The following is a 14,939-nucleotide window of genomic DNA, read 5'->3' as shown; positions in this document are numbered from 1 at the left end:
TTAATTAGCAAAGAATTAGGAAAAGAATCACAAATTTTATTTATCAAAAGAAATTAGCAAGACATAAAAAGAAATAATCAAATTTAACAAATGTAATTGAATTTTAGTTTGGAACGATACGTTGAGTACTTACCGTTCCATGTTCCTTATTCTACCGTCGAATAGTCGAGAGTTGACAAACACTTTCCGACGGGCAAAACATTCAATAAAATAAAAATAAAATAAAAACTATTATAATTTTGTGTCCTCTCACACTCACTCAGGTGGCGCATTAGCGGTTTGCCGTTTGTCGTTTTCGCGTTAACTAGACAGGGACAGACAAATCCACCCTCTTACACTAGTTTGTTGACCGTCAATTACAAAGGCAGGCGCGGGTCCTACACGTACCCGGCTGGTCTCGCGACAAAGATAAGGAAGGCGACGTTCCCTTAAAACTTCTCCCCGAATTGATTTCAACCGGCCTCCGTGGACTTCGGAGTAAGTTGGATTTTATTTTACGTCCGGCCACAGTAATTGTATAAGCATACAATTAAAGTGGGTCCTTAGTACCGGACGGGAGCGCGTTGGCTTTTTAATTGGTGGAGGCACGGGTGTTATCCCGTCTTTCACCAAAACCGTACTGAACATAGAGAAATGGGCCAGAGATGCCTCGTAGGTACGCTTAGGGATCTAAAGTGGGAATTAATGCTGAATCAGAATTTTGGAAAACGTGTGGACATGGAAGTTGGGAGTATTGAACTTTGTTGCTACACTGATTTTTAGCTGACTTCACATTTGAAAGGAAGTTGCTAAATAATTTCGAGAATTGGAGTTAAAATTAATTCCAATTAAAAATAATTAATAAAATCGATATATTATCCTAAAAGGATAATTAATTGTAAAATAGGAATTTTCCTTATAGGAAGATCCTTAGTACATTCACTGTACATGTATCTTTAAAAATGTTTAATTTTTAAAATACATCTTTTTAATTTTGTTTGAATTCCAGTATTGAGGTGAAATATTTTAATTTTCATTCATTCCCAATTTTGATCTGGAATTGAGCAGTAGCATAACTCAAAATAAATACACGTGCTTTTAATCTGACAGCACTGTATTGCATAGCTTGTAGGCTTGGACAGAAGAAGAGAGGTAAGGAGAAAGAATAGGTGAGGAGAATAAGAGTGTAATGGTACTGTGGAATATAGCGTACCATGTAAGCGCCTATAGCCCGAACTCACATGTATAGGTGCCTGTAAGCGTATAGTCCAAACGAGTATGCGAGAACCAACGACCGCCATGCATTCAACGGTCTGTGGAGTAAGAGAGAAAACCATGTGACAGAGGGAGAACGCAATACTCCGCGAGAACAATGTATGTGAGAGAGAACGCTTCGCCATTACATACAATTTCTTTTCTCTCTCGCACAATGCCGAGGGATGCGCGGGGAGCCTTCACTCAACGCGTGGAGTGAAGCCTCTTGCCTGTAATGATATATGAATTACTTTATTTTAATTCTTATATCATTTTAATTTCGATAATTACAATTTCCAAATTTTGATTTGATAAACTTCAAAATTTGTGACTATTTTACAATAATATAACCATTCGTATATCTGAAACAATAATGATGATAATAGTAATATTTTAGGTATAAACATGCGAGTTTATGCGTTTCTATTCATCCCATAACATTCTTACAGGTACGCGCATGGATAACCAATGGTCCGCGATGCTTTACAGGTTATCCGGATTAACATCGGTGTTTATCGTTCGGGAACGTTGCGGCAAGGTTTATTAGATTTAGAAAATTAAATAGAATAATAATTTCAAAACCGCAACTTTCCCAAAAATTCCGTTCGCTAGTTACGTTGTTTACAATCTGGGAACTTTGAGAAAAGGTTACCTGAGCTCGGAAAGGCCTCGCAAGCTTCGTTTTCTACTCGCAACCTTCCCAACTGGTAACTTCGTTGTTTATGGATTGGGAAGTTTGCACCAAGGTTTTTAGAGCCTGCGGCGTCGTTCCGAGTCCGAATATCATATTTTTATAATTTTACTTTGAGTAGTTCCTGAGTTATTCACGAAAAACGTCAGGAGGCTCGCCGCAAGGTTCCGATGGTACTACAATACACGGGGAGCTCGTATCTATGCTCCTTCTCAATATTATAGACCATTAATTATCCCCTACGTATAAAAATAATTAATTATAATTTAGGGAAAGGTTAATAACCCATACCGATTTCAAGAGCTAAAATAAAAGAATTTTAATTTCGAAATATAATTTTAATTTCAACATTTAGCAATTGTTTCAAATAGGTGAATATACTGGGGGCGCTGACGCATGGAAATTCCAGGTAGTTGCGCGAACTTTGGACTTGCTCAGAAAAATAAAGCGAGTCCAAAAGAAATTGAAATTAAATTTTGAAAATATATATATCATAATTATATAAAATAATGTAAAAGTTTTTGACGTTACAACACGTGTATATATACGTGGAGAATATGGAAAAATATCTAAAAAAAATTAAGTCTTTAAAACACATGTAAATACACATGGAGGTATGGTCGAAATATCTTTTATTAAAATTGAGTCCCCAGTACACGTGTATATACACGTGGAGAATATGGAAAAATATCTTTAAAAAAAATTAAGTCATGAAAACACCTGTATATACAAGTGTATATACCCGTGGAGGTATGGTCAAAATATCTTATATTAAAATTTAGTCACGAGTACACGTGTATATATACGTGGAGAATATGGAAAATATCTTTTAAAAAATTAAGTCATGATAACACATGTAAATACACGTGTATATACACGTGGAGGTATGGTCGAGATATCTTTTATTAAAATTGAGTCCCCAGTACACGTGTATATACCCGTGGAGGTATGGTTAAAATATCTTTTATTATAATATAGTCACGAGTACACGTGTATATACACGTGGAGAATATGGAAAAATATCTAAAAAAAATTAAGTCTTGAAAACATAGCAAATATACCGGCCTAACGATAGTGCGATGTGGTGTCAATAATCTGAATCAAAAATAAAACGCGCTAAATTTAAACATTGCTTTTTAATTTTATATTCATACTCTGAAATTTTTTTTAAAAAAAATTATTTTTTTTATACACAAAAACGTGAAAAAGGGGAGAAAAGGGGACTAACTGTGATGCCTGTTTTTTTCTGAAATGGATATGTCATTTTCTACATTGGAATGATACAAGGAATCGTCAGGTTGAGAATAGACGCGTTTTATATTTTTTCCAAAGATTTTATTCTTAAATTGCGAATCGCAGAGTTTTGAATAGAATGTTGCTGCATTTAATTTACCCCCTACATCTACAGAAAGTTTTTTGACAATTAATATCTTTTTTTGATTTTAATTTTTTTTCACTAAGACAAATGTCATTTCTTCGTTTCAAAATCACATTTTTTATTTCTTCATCAGAGATTTAAGGTTTTCTGCCTGGCTTAGAAATCATTTTTGTACATATGTAAAATATAATAAAACAATAGAGATCAAATATAAAACAAAATAGTAACTACACGGAGAGAAATAGATGGTACGGGGTACTATCTAGATAGTATCAGGTATCATATTTGATCTTACATATACGGACAGGAATCTAGATTGTACGGGATACTATACATATTGTACGGAGTACCATCTTGATTGTAAAGTGGGTAACATAACCTCACTTTTTTAATATCTAGATGGTACCGAGTAGCATATAGATTGTACCGGATACCATCTACTTTTTACCATCTTAAGATCATAATTTCTTACCATCTATTTCTCTCCGTGTAAATAACTTTTGTTTACATCACAGAAGAAAGAAGTTTTAATAACGCCATGTCGCCATTGTCCGACATCTAAACGAAACACAGCTTCTAATACATGACGGAGATGGCAGCACCTTTCGTCTATAGGTGAAGAAGTTCGTTTTTGTAAATAACTTTTTCAAAAATGAGTATTAAGCTCGATCAATTGCTCGATCAAGCTTATTTTGTATATTAATTTTATTTTTAATGAGAATTGAAAATTTTAATACTTTCTATTATGTCAATGAAAAGAACCCGATCAAAAATATTTTTCGAAAAAAATACACATCAAAGTGGTTAACTAAACATCACACCACCCTCGTTTTATTGAATCTTTTATTCTATTAGCAAAAAAATGTTACTTTATTGGATGAAGGGTTGCGTTTGTGAATTTTGTTCTTTTTACTATGGAGAGTTCTAAAGAAACCCTAATTGTATCTTAGTCTTTTTAAGAATAAGTTTTTCTTAAATATTAATTTTATTTTCTATATAAGAAAAACGTAGCCTTGGGCAAGTAAGTGATGATTAAGGTGAAAGATTTCAACAGGAAATATGTAAACAATAAAAAACGCTTTTAAGGGAAAAGCACAGTGAATATAATCTCCGAATATTGCTGGACGCTCAAATGTCACGAGGACGATTCGAAGATGAAAATAAAAATGCTGAAAATACACAATTCTAATTTCAAAATAATTTGAATTTTCGGACATTTTTTTAATTTAGTAATTAATATTCAGAACTTAAGTTGAATTTTAGTGTCACGGTGGTACCTAAAAAATTTTTAATTTTTCTTGTATTGTGGTAAAATTTACTTCTCGTAAATTTTAACACAATACTTTGATAATAAAAACTCAATCGTCAGCATAATGCGATGGGAACGGACTCGGGCCTTGTTCTTGGAATGTTATGTGTGCACATATTATTATTATAACTATTTAGAATAAAAATGTAAATCGCAAATGTCACCAATAGATATATGTGCATGTACTCTAATATAATTTCAAATTTCTACGGGCATTTATAATTAAATATAACCTTAAAAGGTGAAAATCATTATATATATGAAATATAATCGACAATCTTTGAATTTAATGTTGCAAATGTTGCGAGTGCGTTAACGAACATTGCGGCAGCGTTCCGAATGCGTTGGACGTTGCGGCAATGTTCCCAAACCACAATTGTAAAAGTTAGCAAATGGGAATGTTGCGGATGTATTAATGAACATTGCGGCAGCGTTCTGAGCGCATTAAACGTTGCGGCAATGTTCCCCACTTAAAATTGAAGAAAATAGCGAACGGTAATGTTGCGAATGTTGCGAGTGCGTTAACGAACATTGCGGCAGCGCCCTGAGTGCGTTGGACGTTGCGGCAATGTTCCCAAACAAAAATTGTAGAAGTTAGTGAATGGGAATGTTGCGAATGTGTTAGTGAACATTGCGGCAGCGTTCTAAGCGCATTAAACGTTGCGGCAATGTTCCCCACTTAAAATTGAAGAAAGTAGCGAACGGTAATGTTGCGAATGTTGCGAGTGCGTTAACGAACATTGCGGCAACACCCTGAATGCATTGGACGCTGCGGCAATGTTCATAATTTAAAATTTAACGGAATTATTAATTGCAAATGATAACAATGGATACCTTGTTTTGTGAGGCACGATATTATCACTTGCGGGTCTAAAAATGAGTATGGATGAGTACAGGAGCCACATTAGAAATTGGACTTCTCGCGAAAAAAAAAAAAAAAAGAAAAAAAAAGAGGGGGGATATAATAATAATAGTTCAAATAAATCTACGCGATGAGCTTTTCCTTGAACGTAATTCTTCAGCTTCCATCCTTTCTTACTCTACCCCCTCACTCTTTTTATTACGTATTCTGGGCCTAACAATCCTATGTGCTCATGACAACACAACATCAAAGTTGTAATTGTTACAAATGAAAAAAAGGTAAAAATACCAAAAATCAAATCATTTTTCCAACAAGGAAAACTCATAAAATAAATCCAAAAGACAACAAGTCTTTTCAATAATAATTATGCTTGATTTTATCAAGTACATATTATTATATTTGGCTATACCATTAAAAGAAAATAAAAACTCAGCATTATTGGCATAGTAACAGGCCCAGAGCTCACGCCTTGTTCACGTGTTAAAAACCCTTAGTCCACAAAATTTTCCCACCTGAAGTCTCTAAACGTTCATATAAAAGTGCATCGCGGAAGTCAATTAGTGGCAGTACAACTCTCATTCGCGAGTCAGCTCTGAAATTTTTCAGAGGCATAAAAACGATTTTGAGACGCCGGGACTAAGCCCGTCCGTGAGTCGGTTTTTCAATTTTTGCAATCCACTACATAGATAGTGATTAAAATTGGACGGACGAAAAGTTAAAGTAAATACTTCACGCCGACGAAGTCCAACGGAAGTCGTCTTTAATAAAAATCCAGTAATTTGAATAAAATCAAATTATTGAATTTTTGTCTTTTTGACCGGCCAGTCCGCACGTGTGGTGCCTGCGCTGTTTAGATTCGGTGGACCCGTGAGTGCATTTTCGTGCGCTACCAATAGACATTTTCGCGCTTTGCTAAGTGTGTGTATTTTTCCGCCCGTCGGAAAGCAGCTCGACGCCTCGCCCTCGTTAGCTTGCGACGGTATAATAAGGAGTAGAGTAAGTTTTAAAACATGTATCGTTCCTTCTTCTTATGTTACTGTATCATTTCTATATTTTAAATTCAAGATTTCTTTTTTATAAAATAAATGTGTAAAAGGGTCTTAATTGTTTCATTGTGTTTTATCCCTTAAAATTCAATTTTCGAATAACGTAGCTTGGCAGTTTTCTTCTAAAATAGGATACACGATCCCATAAAATAAACGGAATTTTTTTATTTCGGCAGCTTGGTGCCTCCAGGACATTAAGAATAATAATTTTTATAATTAATATTTTTTCGGTTCGTAACATTTAGTTATCAATAAAACATTCTTGACAAAAAGTATATTTGTAAAATATATTGCAATTTCATTTTTGAGGCTAGCTACGTTTTTCTTATATGGAAAATAAAATTAATATTTACAGAAAAACTTATTCTTAGAAAGACCAAGATACAAAAAAATGTTCATAACTTCAGAAGCACTTTACATAGAACAATTAAGAATAAAAAATTAAGGAAAACTGACAAATACTTAAATTTCCTACTGATCTTGCAAATAGAAAAACTGCAATAAATTAGTCAATTTTTAAAGAAAACTATTCAAATAGGGCTCGTTTGACGCACAATTTAGTACGCTTGAATATCACATAAAGAAAAAAATGTTTAAAACATAATTAATGCCGTAAACATCAGTTAAAGTTGAAAAATTGAGAAAAAACTCACAATTTCTAAACTTTCTTGTAACATTTCTCTAGTAAATATTATTTTTAACAAAAAAAACTCTATGTGGGTTGAAAAGCCTTACTTTTAAGCTTTAAAATGAAAGTGATTTTATTCTTTTTAGATTCCCTTTCACCTAAGATAGTTTGGATCCAGGTTTCCTTCTTCTTTTCTTGAAGCTGTGGATGTATTCGATATTACAGAATCATCGCTGTCTTCATTATAACAACTGTCTCTCTTATCTAAATATTTTTTTTCCGGAAATAAATATCTCTGAATATCTGCTAGATTATATTTTTTTGTCCATCATTATGAAAGAGCCTTTAAAAGCCTCTACTTTTCGACTTTGTTCGAGCAAGGTTTGAGGAACTCGAAGTTTATGGTATTGAATTTTCTTCTTCTCTCTCAGTTCTTTAGTCATGTCATTTGAGAAATTCTCATTAATATCTCTGAAATTTTTTGGCTTTTGAAATATCAGTGCTTTAGAACTATCATTAGCAAAAAAAACGAGGATCGGCCATGATCCAAGACATTTACCTCGACACTTCTGAAGATTCTGAAGATTGCTCCAATTTTTCCAAATTACAGACGAATCCAAAGACCCCTTGCAAATCGTGATATTTCTGACGGAGTCTTACCCAATAATAAAATTAATAATAATAATAATATGTAAACTTAAATTTAAAATATTCTTTTTAAAACAACATTTGAAAATTATAACTTAATAATAAAATTAATTTTTCCATAGACTTTAGAATAAAATACCTACATTAGAGTTCTAGCGGTACGTAGCGCGGCGCGTGTCACTACGTACTATATGCGCCATGTTTATAAACAATTGTTTTTGGCAATAACAATCAATACTTTTGCACAAAAAAAATATCAATAAAACTATATGGTTCAAGACAAGAAGAATGCCGTTTAGATCACTAAAATGGATCAATAAATTTCTTTGAAATTAATTTCTTTAAAATATGGGTTAAAAATATTAAATTGTTAATAACAATAGTATATTATGTGGCAAGCACGTAAAGTAGTACTTTTTAGGTGAGGATGTAATTTTCAGTACGAGCTGTCGTTAGTGCGACGTAGGTGAGACAAGTCGAGCCGAAAGCGAGCCAAGTCGAACCGAAGTCGCACAGACAGCGAGTATTGAAATCATCAGAACCTAAAAATTACTACGTGCGAGCCACATACGCTATTTTTTTCGCCATTGTTATGAAAAAGTGAAACAATTTTAAAGAAATATATATATATAAATATATATGTACTAGAGGGGCTACGCCCCCTTGCGCGCTTCGCGCGCCAGCCCCCCTATTTTTGGCGGGAAATACAGAGAGAGATGAGGGAAGGGGGAGGGTAGGGGACTTGCGTCTATATTCAGAGCCTTGAAATGAACATAACCTCAAAATTTAGGTCATTTCTGGCGGGGGAGGGTAGGGGACTTGCGGCTATATTCAGAGTCTTGAAACGAACATAACCTCAAAATTTAGGTCATTTTTGACGGAGGAGGGGAAATGAGAGGAGGGAGGGGGACTTGCGGCTATATTCAGAGCCTTGAAACGAACATAACCTCAAAATTTAGGTCATTTCTGGCGGAGGAGGGGAGGGGACTTGCGGCTATATTCAGAGTCTTGAAACGAACATAACCTCAAAATTTAGGTCATTTTTGACGGAGGAGGGGAAATGAGAGGAGGGAGGGGGACTTTCGGCTATATTCAGAGCCTTGAAACGAACATAACCTCAAAATTTAGGAGGGGGGACTCCCCCCTCCTAGGTCAAGAATTTTTGAAACAGCGGCGGCGGCGATATCTTTTTGTAATATAGGAAGATACATATATTATATATTATGTATTATATATTATAAATATATATATGTGCACCTAGAAATAAGAACTCGTCAAGCGCTCGGCTGCACGCTACAAAGCCACTCAAACATACAAAAATGATGAAAAAATAAAATTCGAAATTTTTTATTTTTGAAAAATGCTATCTTGTAGGAAATGAATAGGCGCATCTTTTTTTTCTCTGGATTTTTCTCGTCAAATGAATAGTTTAATTAATAAATGTAAAAAACTAATAAATTTTTATTTCCAAATTTTATTCAATTTTTAAACATAAATCATCGTATCTTCGACAAATATTAATCAATTCCAATGAGATTTTGCATACTTTCGCGTTTGGGTCCATAGATGGCGATAGTCTAAAAAAAATGTTGAAATTTTTTCAATTGTTGACCAATTTTTAATTATAAACAAATACCTGTCGGTAATCATACTCAGTTATCTACGCTGACAAAAAGTCTGCGGGGATGTTCATAGTTGAAAGAACTTCCAGTGAGACATTTGTGTATTAGGATGCTAATTGCAAAATTTAACACATAACACATTATTTAAATAATATCTTAATAATTTTTGCAAAAATTTTCATATAATTTTGAAAATATTATTTTATTCGTATGTTTTTAACACATTAACATAAAATAAATTTAACCCAGTAGCAATAAATTCAATTGTTTAACCTAATTTAAAACAATTTATTTATAATAATAATGAAATTAAGAGAAAAAAGATGTGAGAAAGTGGTCATTTTTCATGTAATGAACTGCTCAGCGATTCTATTCACTTGCCTATACTCGTTGGCGCGCCACACGCGCAATCTTAAAAATTCAATATTTTTTAAACTATTGAATTAATCTACTTGAAACTTTACAGAAAACTTCATTATATCCTAATACGCAAATGTCTCACTGGAAGTTCTTTCAACTATGAACTTCCCCGCAGACTTTTTGTCAGCGAAGATAACTGAGTATGATTACCGACAGGTATTTGTTTATAATTAAAAATTGGTCAACAATTGAAAAAATTTTAACATTTTTTTAGACTATCGCCATCTATGGACCCAAACGCGAAAGTATGCAAAATCTCATTGGAATTGATTAATATTTGTCGAAGATACGATGATTTATGTTTAAAAATTGAATGAAATTTGGAAATAAAAATTTATTAGTTTTTTACATTTATTAATTAAACTATCCATTTGACGAGAAAAATCCAGAGGAAAAAAAGATGCGCCTTTTCATTTCCTACAAGATAGCATTTTTCAAAAATAAAAAATTTCGAATTTTATTTTTTCATCATTTTTGTATGTTTGACTGGCTTTGTAGCGTGCAGCCGAGCGCTTGGCGAGTTCTTATTTCCAGTAGTATATAAAATAAAATAATAAAAATTGATAAATAAAATAAAAGCAAAACAAAAATTTTGCAAAAATTAACAACTGCCTAAAAAAGACTTTATAGGCCAGTTTTCTGGCCCAAACTGACTTAAAAAGTGCTACTTTATCTGCCCAAAACAGGCACAAAAAAGACACTTTTTCATGTCAATGGCGAAAAAAATATTTTTTGCAAAATCGTTTTAGGGTGTGATTGTGCATATAAAATACTGTAAGAAAAATAACATTTCAACAAAAAATAAATTTTTTTCGCCATTGACATGAAAAAGTGTCTTTTTTGTGCCTGTTTTGGGCAGATAAAGTAGCACTTTTTAAGTCAGTTTGGGCCAACTGCACGTAGTAATTTTTAGTTTCGGATGATTTCCATACTCGCTGTCTGTGCGACTTCGGTTCGACTTGGCTCGCCTTCGACTCACCTAAATCGCACTAACGACAGCTCGTACTCAAAATTACATCCTCACCTAAAAAGTACTACTTTACGTGCTTGCCACATAATATACTATTTTCAGTTTTTGGTGGCACGTTTCAGAAATTCTTACTCAACGTCATTCTCTTTTTTTTGCTCAATAAAAAATTTATTTTAATGCCTTTAAACGTTATTTATATAATTTTAGTTGTTAAAGACGGAAGTTAATTAACAAAAATATAAAATAAATAATTTACAGAGAAAATAATAAATGTTTAGAAAAAATACTAATTTTTATTATTTAACAATTCCGCTTATTGGCAAGCGTAAATTGCTCTTCGCTAACAAAGTTTGATTAAGGTAGTGGACTGTCCCTTAGTATATTATCAATTCAATAAACCCGGAATGACGGTATTTTAGATAAACTGATCAAAAAGAGAGTTATAATAAAGACATCAAAAAGGTGACTAAATAAATGAAAACGTAATTAGCACAACAAAAGAAATCCGTTTATTCATTCAACCCCCAAAAGTATACATTTAGTTCCCCAATTGATCATTAATGAAATGTTTACAATTAAAATGACATTTACGATACGCTACTTGACCGAAATCAAGTCTCACAAGAGTAATTTATTGCAAGTAAAACAAAGGGATCAAATAAAAGAAACTTTTAATAACAAGAAAACAATTTGTGTGTGATAATGTTTGTTTTTCTTTTTAAGATTCTATATGTTTCATTTAATGTATGGATATTTAGAACAACTCACCAGAATAATGATAAATAAAATGTTACAGAAAAGTATCAAATTACTTTTCAAACTCTTGAGAGTTTAACACTCGTACTTGATATACGATTCTCAAATATGCGGAAGTCTTTTTACCTTCCTTTATTCTTTATATTTTCTTTTAATAAACTTGTATTAAATATTGCTTTTAAACAATTATTTCAATATTTCAAAATCTGCCTTTTAAAAATTCAGAGCATTGGTTTACCAAACCTGAATTTTCCAAACAGTTAATTTGAGATATAAATAATTGCGATATTAAACATAACACTTTTAGATTTCAACGGGATCTTGCACTTTAGCATTTATAATTTATAATTTCAACCCTTACTGCGGGGAATAAACAATAATCTCAACCACTCTCAGTGGTAGTAAAACTTTAAAATCATCCGCCTTTTTGCGGCAATGATCACACCCTGTTTGTATGTTATTTTAAGTAGTGGGAGGGTTGATTTTGCAATCAACACCTCGTTGTTTCCATGCAAGTTTTAGCAAACTTGCATTTTATTGGTGGCATGATCGGTTCAACCACCTGAATTACCTTTATGATTTTCATACATTTCCTAACTTCCCAAACTAATGTGGCGTCTTCTATAAATTGTAAGTCCCACAATTAGTAAATTCGATTTCAATTTAGTTCATGTTATTTCGCAATATGAATAAGTTCAATAACCTCAATTCATTTGCGAAATAACCATTGATTTCAAAATTAAAATAAATGAAAAATAAAATTATAAATAATTATTAAATTAATTTGAAATAATAATTGAATATTTAACATTAAAAAATTTATATGTGTGTGTTGTGTATGTTGTTGGTGTATACTTATGTACTTATTTTAACTCTGTGTGTAATTAATTTAACTCTTTTTAATAAAATTAATAAAAATGATTTCATTCTACCTTACATTTTACTTCAAAAAGGAAATTTAGGAATTTTAGAATTATATTTGGTAGTTGAAAAGTATTTAATTTTACTATCTTTTTTTAATTCATTATTGGCACAAAAATAACATTTTTCTATTTACCGAAAACTGGAATGAAAAAATAAAACCAGTTTCAATTAAAAATAAAACTAAATTTATTATAGGGTCCATTCATTTATTTATTTATATTAATTTTTATTACACTATCTAGTTTAATTAATAGTATACTTAACCATAATTTTCGCTTCTCGAATAAGATTAGGTTTTGCAGTGAGTGGAAAACTATATACGTATATAATCGAAAAGCCACATCGATAAACTACATCAACGAAGAGAGTCTCTACGAAATTAGAGATATCTTTTTTTAAATTCCATTTGTGTATGATAAATAAATATATGGCAATGAGAAGCAAGACAAAATTAAGACCTATTCGAGTAGCGACTGCTGTCAGCAAATTGGCATTTTTTTCCCTCTTACAACGAAAAAAGATTTACATAATCAACGAAATTTTCTCATTTCCACCCACACACACATACCTCAATTTTTTTGTCTGCACGATGAATCAATAAATATTTATTTCAAATTGATTTTCGGCATTATAAACGTAAATCGTAAAGTGTATTTCTTCTCAACAACTGATATGGCGATACCCGATCAGACCAGCTGAAAAACGAGTCACTAATTTTGTTAACTTTTTTCTTCTTTTATAATTATTATTTATCATCATTTATATTAATTTAAATTTTTCCCCATTTTTTCTCTTTTTGTTCAACTTAATCTATATATATATATATATATATATGGGTTAAAATTCGTGTAGCGTACTAAGTGAAAAAAAGTTGATCGTATCGTGCTGTAACTTGCACACAGTTTAGCCCTAGGGGTATGTAATTTAACCACGAAGTATTGTTCGGTTTTTTCAAAAACTGTCGGAGAGGGAGGGGGTTAAATTTTTTTGAAAAATTTAAACAGTAAATTTTTGAAGAGTTGTAACTTTTAAACAGAAAGATGAAAAAAAATTGACCTATATGTTTTCGAAAGGGTTTTCCCTACTCTTTCGAATGGTGCAAAATTTTTTTCAAATAATTCAAAATTTGACCCTTTTTTTGAAAATCAAAAATATTTTTGACTTTTTTTTTAAGTTCGATCATTTTTTATCTTTATTTATTTTATTTTTTTGAAAGTTAAAAATGTGTATTTTCACTACAATAGTATATTGTGAACCAAGTACCGAAAGAAGCTTTAGTACGTGATACACACAGTACTTTGTGCAACACCAATTTAGAGAAAATGCTTTTTATTAAGTGAATAACAAACTACAACTAATGTTTATATTTATAATAAAAAATATTTATTAAATTCATAAAATATGTAATAATTTCTATATAATTAGTTTTGTACACAAATTCAACTGCTAATAGCGAGCAAAAGTCAAAATTCTACAAAAATAAAGTCATAACGCTCGATGCCGCCAGCGTACATACTTGTAAGCATCCTTCAAAGTACTTTTCTGCACTAGTGCAGCAAAGTAATGTTTTGCGCCTACTTAACAAGCATGAAAGTAATGCTTTTCTTTAAGGTGTTGCACAAAAAATATTAAGATGTCCTTTTCTGTTATTTTCGAGATATTAATTAATTAATTACTGGTTATAAAAAATGCAATAATTTACAAATAAATAAAGTTATTGCGATTCTGACGATACCAATTGAAAGCTGACGTAATTCCGCATCCAACGAGCCTTATATGAACTATTTTGGATTAGAGGATTTTTTATAAACAATTGCAATGTAAGCCAATTGTTTATTAACAATCCATTAATCCAAAGTACTTCAAATAGAGCTTGTTGGATGCAGAATGACGTCAGCTTTCAATTGGTATCTTCAGAATCGCAATAACTTTATTTATTTGTAAAATATTGCATTTTTTATTACCAGTAATTAATTAATTAATTAATATCTCGAAAATAACAGAAAATGACATCTCATTATTTTTTGTGGTGAAAATACACATTTTTAACTTTAAAAAAAAATAAATAAAAAAAAGACCGAACTTAAAAAAAAAGTCAAAAATATTTTTGTTTTTCAAAAAAGGGTCAAATTTTGAATTAAAAAAAATTTTTTTGCATTATTCGAAAGATTAGGAAAAAACCTTTCGAAAATATTTAGGTCAAATTTTTTTTCATCTTTCTGTTTAAAAGTTACAAGTCTGAAAAAATTCATTGTTTAAATTTTTTAAAAAAATTTAACCCCCTCCCACTCATACAATTTTTGAAAAAACCTAACAATACTTTGTGGTTAAAGTACTCACCCCTAGGGCTAAACTATGTGCAAGTTACAGCCCGATCCGATCAACATTTTTTTCACTTAGTATGCTACACGAATTTTACCCCATATATATATATACATGGGCTATTCCACGT

The sequence above is a fragment of the Leptopilina boulardi genome, unplaced genomic scaffold, assembly GCF_019393585.1.
Source record: "Leptopilina boulardi isolate dan_hultmark-lab unplaced genomic scaffold, ZJU_Lbou_2.1 LbouV2_351, whole genome shotgun sequence".
NCBI lineage: Eukaryota > Metazoa > Arthropoda > Insecta > Hymenoptera > Figitidae > Leptopilina > Leptopilina boulardi.
Note: the sequence above shows the minus strand (reverse complement) of the source record.